The sequence below is a fragment of the Podarcis cretensis genome (assembly GCF_951804945.1).
Source record: "Podarcis cretensis genome assembly, chromosome: 4".
NCBI lineage: Eukaryota > Metazoa > Chordata > Lepidosauria > Squamata > Lacertidae > Podarcis > Podarcis cretensis.
The window spans coordinates 84,779,288-84,786,525 of record NC_137173.1 but is presented as its reverse complement, the minus strand read 5'-3'; the positions used below and the strand labels follow the sequence as shown (position 1 = coordinate 84,786,525).

The 7,238-nt window shown below is 44.1% G+C and overlaps 1 long non-coding RNA gene across 1 annotated transcript; it reads right to left on the bottom strand.

The window, feature by feature from the left end:
- Positions 1–2,099: 2,099 nt before the first annotated feature.
- LOC307214336 lies at positions 2,100–5,443 on the bottom strand. Its single transcript, XR_013837931.1, has 2 exons — positions 4,746–5,443; positions 2,100–4,695 (listed from the first exon to the last, which is right to left on the bottom strand). It is a non-coding gene; the product is annotated as an uncharacterized lncRNA (long non-coding RNA).
- Positions 5,444–7,238: the final 1,795 nt, after the last annotated feature.

The following is a 7,238-nucleotide window of genomic DNA, read 5'->3' as shown; positions in this document are numbered from 1 at the left end:
CTTCCTTCCTTCCTCCCTTCCCCCTGCACGCCCTGCGAACCCTTTTCTCGCTTATCTCTCCTATCCACAGGCTGGCAGCCATGCTGCCCCCACTGTCCCTGTGTGCCAGGGCAATGGGGAGGCCCCTTCATCCCCTCCATGTGCTTCCCCACCACTTCCTGCTAGAGCAGCCAGAATGAGGAGAAAGAAGGGGTGCCTCAGCAGCCTGTGGGTAGGCCTTGGCGTCTCTGGGAAACTGGGAGGAGCAATGGCACGGCCATGTCAGGGTTGGGTTTGTGTGTGAGGGGGAAGGAGAAGGGTCATTGGTTTGGGAGTTGGTTCATGCCATGGCCTAGCACCAGGAGTTGTTGTTTGAGGGAGGTGGAGGAACTGTGCTCTGGCACGATGCGGCTGGGGGGGAAAAAAGCTGAGTTTGAGAGAGTTGTGGTGGAGGTTGGGAGTGACTGAAGCAGCAAGAATTTGTGGGCAAAACTGATTTGGCAACTGCCTTAGTGCCAGCCCTTGTCACTTGGCTATGTACCTAGCAGTCTACAATGGGGAATCTGTCCCTCTAATTTCAGCAGGTAGAGCAAACCTGAGAGCACACTGCCATGTGCCTGCACATTTCTTCACTGAGATGCTGAGGGAAGCCTTGGGAGGAGGGGGGGAGGCTGTGCAAGTTTGGCAAGCCACAGCTTAGATTTTGGAAAAGAGCCAGTTGTATGTACAGATTTGTGGCTCCCAAGTGATCTGTCTTGTGGACTCCAAATGCATAAAGAAGGACTGGGAATTTTATTTTCTGTTAGGGACTGCATGGCTAAAGCCTCTCTCTGCCTCTCTCAGGTCCTTCCTACTCCCTGGTCTACTGGGGGTCAGATCACTCTTGCCCATGGTCTGATCACTTGCATGGGGCTTCCCCCTTTCCATCCTGTCATCTGCTTTGGCTCTCGCCCCCTCCAGTTGTTTCCGTCACATCCTCATTATCTTCCCTCCATGCTCTCCCCGCCCATGTAAAATCAGGCTGCAGACTCCCCATCCCAGCTGAGAGAACCTCTCAACAGCCCTGGAACATTGTGTGCCCATCAGATCTCTTGCAGGCTGAATAAATCAATATACTGTGATGAGTGTCTTGCCATCTAGAGGATAATGGCCAAGGCAGGCTTCTTGGGGATTTCCTCTTGCTCTTAGAACTTGCCGAAAAGGTAACTAAGTGGATTTTAATTACAAGAATGCAATACTTGCTAGTAAGCTTAACTGCAATCCTGAAGGGGAGATTTGAAGCCCAGCATGTGTTTGTGCTGCAGAGCTATTATAGCGAAGCCTCCTGACCCTCTTTGTCCCCTAGGTGGCTTGGTGCATGAGTGTGTGGATTACAAGTCTTGTGTAGAAGCAGACTTATCACTTTACGTCTCTTGGCTCTGTTGATCACATGAAGATACCCTGAACTGCACAGCAAGCCTTAAGCATCAGCCATATATTGTGGCTGCTCCCTTGTCTTAGCAGTCCCAGGCAGGCAGCAGAAATAGCTTTGACTAATACCCAGCCCTGACTGCTCTGCTGGTGTTGTTTGGCTTAACAGTCACAAGTTCTGCAGAACTGCTTTCCAACAGCATATGGAGGGCATCGTGTTGGCTATCCTGGTTTAGCTATTCATTGCAGATAATCCTGCTGTGTTACATTAGCAATACTTGCTGCCTGGTCCTTGATGCAAGCAAAGGAAAACTGATACCACTTTTGGAATGTGTGTTACATGCACCTGGCATTAACTACTATAATCAGACCTAGTATTTACCCAACCTTGCCATTTTAAAAATAGAAAGAATGAAACTGGAGGTTTGCCAGAGGAAGGTCAGTTCATCCAGGTTTGGCAGGGCCCTGAGCAAAGTTGTCTTCTAGTGGTAGAGCACTAGGCCAGAAAAAAGAAAAGGGGAATGCAGGGCGTATTGGACAGATATATCATAGGGAAGCCCAGCCTCAGCCTCTCCAGCTACCCAAACCTGATGCCAGCCCTGAGTTCATCTGTTCAGTGTGATTGTGTAGAGAGTCAAAGGCGTTTAGAACAGGACAGCACAGAAAATTGAAATTGTGGATTTAGAACAATAAATACAAATAGGTCAGTCTTAGGAACAATTTTTTAATTTTATTTTTAGTGGTGAAATGCTGCTCAGTGTGGAGTTCACATTGAATTATGGAAAAAGAAATGCACAGCTCTCGGGGAGTTCCCTGCTTTATTTACATAGAATCACTTTTTGTACATGGAGAAATTGGCAGCCCTTTGGTTCCTCGGAGAGAAAAAATTACATACATTTTCTTTTCTTTTCTTTTTTTAAAAAATAATGCTTACATTTTGTGTTAAAGGATGGCAAAAGCAAATTTGCTAACATGTTTGGGGAGACCTTTGTATCCAGATATAAAAGTTTAATATATTATTTTGTTGCAACAACTTAGATGTCTATATTCAGCTTTTGGGTTGACCCATAATGCAGAAATGAGGAAAGACCATTGCAAAATATATATTCTTAATTACTGTAGAAACTTGAGTTTATTTTTGTAGAAAGAGCAGGTACTGTTTAAACAGAAAGCCGCTACCTTAAAGAAATGGCTGAAGTGTGAGATGTTTATAGGAAGCTAGTATTACCAGGGTATGAACAATTCCCTTCCCCCACAACACACACAGGGAGAAAACCCTTCATGTGATTCCATTTCTTGTCTCCTTTAAAAGCAAAAGACACACCTCTTATCAGAGCCTGTACTCAGTGACCTCTAAATGTCTGTGCATAATTTATTAAACAGGAGTTATGTGCATGCATAATCAGGCAGATACTCCTCAGCGCTGCTCTATGCCATCTTTAAACTCCAAATAGTGCTCTTCCAAAAATATATTGATACAGTATTAGCTGAAGATTCCAGTGATGCAATAATTCATAATTATGGTTTGCTGCTTTGACTAGAGACGTCTATAAAACTATGTTTATATTTTAGACATGTGATTTTTGTGACCCTAGAGCAACTGCAATGGCCATCTAATGCTGGGCTTTATTTATGTAGAAAGGTATTGGATGGCACATCCACAGTCCAATTAATATGGGGCATAGTTGCGGCTTCCCTGTGCCTGGATCTAAGCCACATTGGTTATAGTTGAATGATAGCATTGCACAGTCAATGCTGATCTGTATAACAAATTGCTAAATGGGCACTTAGCTTAAAAGGGGCTCAAAATAAATGTTATTCCTGACTGACAACTATAATACATTTGCCCCAGATCAAAATTCAGCCATATGCATTGGATTTTGACTCTTGTTGATAAAAGGAAATGCTCTATGTGCGTAAGTTGGGCCCCATTCTGCATACAGAGTTCCATGCAAGGGTTGGTGCCATCAGATTGCAGCCACATTTACTTGTATGTGTGTGTAAACTGTAAATGGCCTTGAGCTAGGAAACATGCCACCAATCAAACTGGACACCATACTGTGCTTTATCTCTCTCTAGCTTTTAATGTATTAGCTCCAAGGTCTAAAATACGTACAGAGGCAGAACAGTAACGGGGGAGTCTGAACTTTGAGCATGAAAAGTATGGAAACGGAAACCCAGTGTATTATCTCCTTTCGAAGGGCAGCTCCATTAAAGAGGAGAACCTCCATTCAGATGACCTGTATCAATGGGCAGATAGGAATATTGTGGGATACATTTTTTCTTCTTCTTGCTCCTTGTGTAAACGGTGCCTACCACCAGTTTATATTGCACAAGCTGATTTCATCAGATGACTGGTGTGAACTAGGGGGCTGGTAAATAATTGCATACATAAAGAGGCCATTTGCTCCCTTCACACCTTCAACTCACATATTAACCACCTTCTCAGTGTAATGCATGCATTGTGCATGTAGGTGCACATAGGAACAACCCAATTAGTTCCTAATGTGCTCCAGCAGCATTCTTCTGTTTTTGCTTCTTTAACATCCTGACGCTATGGTTAGTCAACTGTAGCTAAGAGCAGAAATTGTGTTTCCACTGGTAAAAATATCTTCTAGAAAGGCAGGAGAGAAGTCAAGGCTGGCTGTATAAATTCTTAGGATGTGTTGGGTTCCTGACTTGCATTGGTATTTAGACATCTATGTAGCTGCCTTTAGGCTGTCCTTTGTGCTACTATAGTTCTTACCATTGCTAGCAACGATTACGAGGCCTGATTATGTAAATTGGGGGTTGCCAGCCTTTTTGGATGGGTGGGCATATTTCAAATTTTTCAGGAGTGTTGGGCACACCAGTTCCAAAATAGCTGCTGTAACACAAAATGCTGCGTGGAGTATGGAATAACACAAAATTAGAGAGACAGCCACCCCTGGCAAGTGGCTGGAAAGTCAGCTGTGGCCTGCTGATCCTGATTGTGGAAATCATACAATATGGATTTTGCACGTGTGTGCGCGCACACACAGGCTATTGCCATCAAATAGCAACAGGAAGCCCTCAGTACCAGGGGAAATGGCCATGCCGCACTCACTTGCATTTAACAGAAATTGCTTGGACGTTACCTGAATGTTTTACCCCATAACTTACTTTCTAGGAGGGCTAGAAGCCTTTTTCCCTGTGAAAGCTCAGTCTGGGGTCCCTGTCCATGGGTACCAGTGGAAGCCTTCATGGATGGCATGGCATGGCATGGGTGCTGGGCTGGCAACCCCTGATGTAAACACTCTGATATTACTAACCAAATAACTGATAATACTAACCAAAAATGGCACCCAGGCAATTGGCAATTGCATGCAGTTAGGCACATCTTAACCCTTTGGTTTCAGTGGGCTTTGGCATGCCTTCCTATAGAACTATACTGCATGTGTATCATGACTACTAATGCTATCCTTTATGTCATTACAGAGACTTCTTAGCCATTTACAGGGTAACATGAAAAGCAGGAGCGTTCCCATCCCACATAAGTAACCCCTAGCAGTTATTGTTACCCCACCCTGCTTAAGACGGTGAAATAACATGGGCTGTAGCTGTGCAATGTGTGATGCATTAAATAAAAGAAGGGGTGACCTTTAGCAATCGGGAGCAAACAAACCAAAGTGGCAAGCCCTCAAAATGAGTTCCCTACAATGGAGAATTTTGTAAACATTTGAGGAATTAGCGAGTCTACCCACCAAAATTGCTCTAAAAGAAGAACAATTATGACTTGGAAAAACTTCAGGATAGACTAGTGGCAATATCTTATTAAAACATTGTGCACCTTTGCGGTTTGCCCCTTCCGTTGCTGCTCTTCACCAACTTTTGCACATTTCTGATTTCAGAGGAAGCATAGTGAAGTGGGGAAAGAAATGAGATAAGAATGCCTCTGATAACTATATACCATCTCAACCTCATATCGTGGAGCCCTTTGTCCAGTGGGAACAAAATTGTTGTAATTTTTGATCACTTTTCTGAGAATGTACTTTACTACAGTTAATTACTGTATTTTTTGCTCTATAAGACTCACTTTTCCCTTCCTAAAAAGTAAGGAGAAATGTGTGGGTGTCTTATGGAGCAAATGCAGGCTGCGCAGCTATCCCAGAAGCCAGAACAGCAAGTAGGATCGCTGCTTTCACTGCGCAGCAATCCCTCTTGTTGTTCTGGCTTCTGGGATTCAGAATATTTTTTTCTTGTTTTCCTCCTCCAAAAACTAGGTGCGTCTTATGGTCTGGTGCATCTTATAGAGCGAAAAATATGGTAAGCTGTAAGCTTTCATCTTGGAATGCATAGCCAGTTCACCTAAGAGAAGGGAAGGTGCTGCTGGCTTTTATGCCTCACTGGCTGCTGGGGCAGCTGGGCAGCCAGTGCTCTTTCAGCCAGTGAGGTACACCCCCCAGAGCAGGCCTCTCATTGGCCAATTTAAAGTGCAGGAGCTGGCAGGAACCCCCAGGCGGCCAGGGCAATCCCCCAATGGCCACCTGGCAATGTGTGTTTTGGCTATCTCAGGGATTGCGACCGAGCACCAGGATCCGCAACAGCCACCTACCTGGAGGAAGGGGTAAGCGTCCATTTTCATTCACTTTTCCGAGAATGTACTTTGCTACAGTTAATTAGGCTGTAAGATTTCATCTTGGGTGTCGTACACTTGCCTGCATAGCCTGTTCACTATGTGTGCCATAATGAGGATTGTCGTTGGCTATATGATTGAGTGGCATACATACAGAAATATAAACTAAGCTGGCTTGTTGCTTTTATATACTGCCCACTTCAATCTGCAGTTGACACTTCCCTTGACATCTAAGATTCAACGTATAGTTTTATAACCCAACGTATAATTTTGAACCCAACAAAAATGTTCAGGGAAAATTAGCGGTACAGTCTTTCCGAGATGGTGCCGCTTGAAAGTGCAGGTGGAACATTGCAAGTGAATATGCTTTTCTCATGAGAATTCCCCCAGGAAAGATCAAGTATGTACTCAAGAAACGTGTCTCAATCCAGTGCAAACAGGTCTTATAAATTCACACACACCCCCCCCCCAAAGTTTGAGGGTGTGTGTGTTCCTGTGGGGACCCCCTTCATGTAGTCCAGAAAGGATGTGACTTATAATTTGTGGACAACCATGGTCCACTTCAGGGAAGGAATATGCCCAAGCAGGCTGTATTCAAGTTGTTAGCACACTCAAGGGGGTTGCCAGTGAAAATAATGATCACTTGCTGAATTTCTGGATATGCAGCAGAAAGATAGCCAAATAATCTGATAGGGTCAAGAGATAACCAGGGCCAAAGTGATGGTATTTTTCCATATCCTACCTGTCTGTTTAAAGACTAAGAGCCAAACGCCACGCAGAGCAGGAGACTTTTCCTGCTGTCTCTTTCATAACTTAAAAAGTAGCTGGAGGTGGGTGGGGCCTAGTGGGACAGCATGGGAAGAAAGAGTTTAGCACCCGCTACTCCTGCACTGCTTCTCTGGTCAAATTAGCAGCCTATCTCCCCCAAACCTGCTTTGAAGCAAATAAAAAGGTATCAGGAGATGAGACTCTTAATCTTAAACATTTGGGGATAAAATACCTCCATTTGAAAAGTATCACAAGAATTTGATTTTTAAACTAAATAGCTAAAAATAAATTGTATTCAAGTATCCAAAGATGGTTGGTGTTTTGTCAGGACATAGTTGAAAAGCATTTCAGTGCAATATAAGAGAAGGCATGTAAGCCAAATCACCTAATGCCATAGCATAGTGGCACTAAGGCAGTGAAAACCTTCCCCCATATGGTAAGAAGAGCCCACCCCCCTCAATATATACACACACATCCCAGGCAAAAA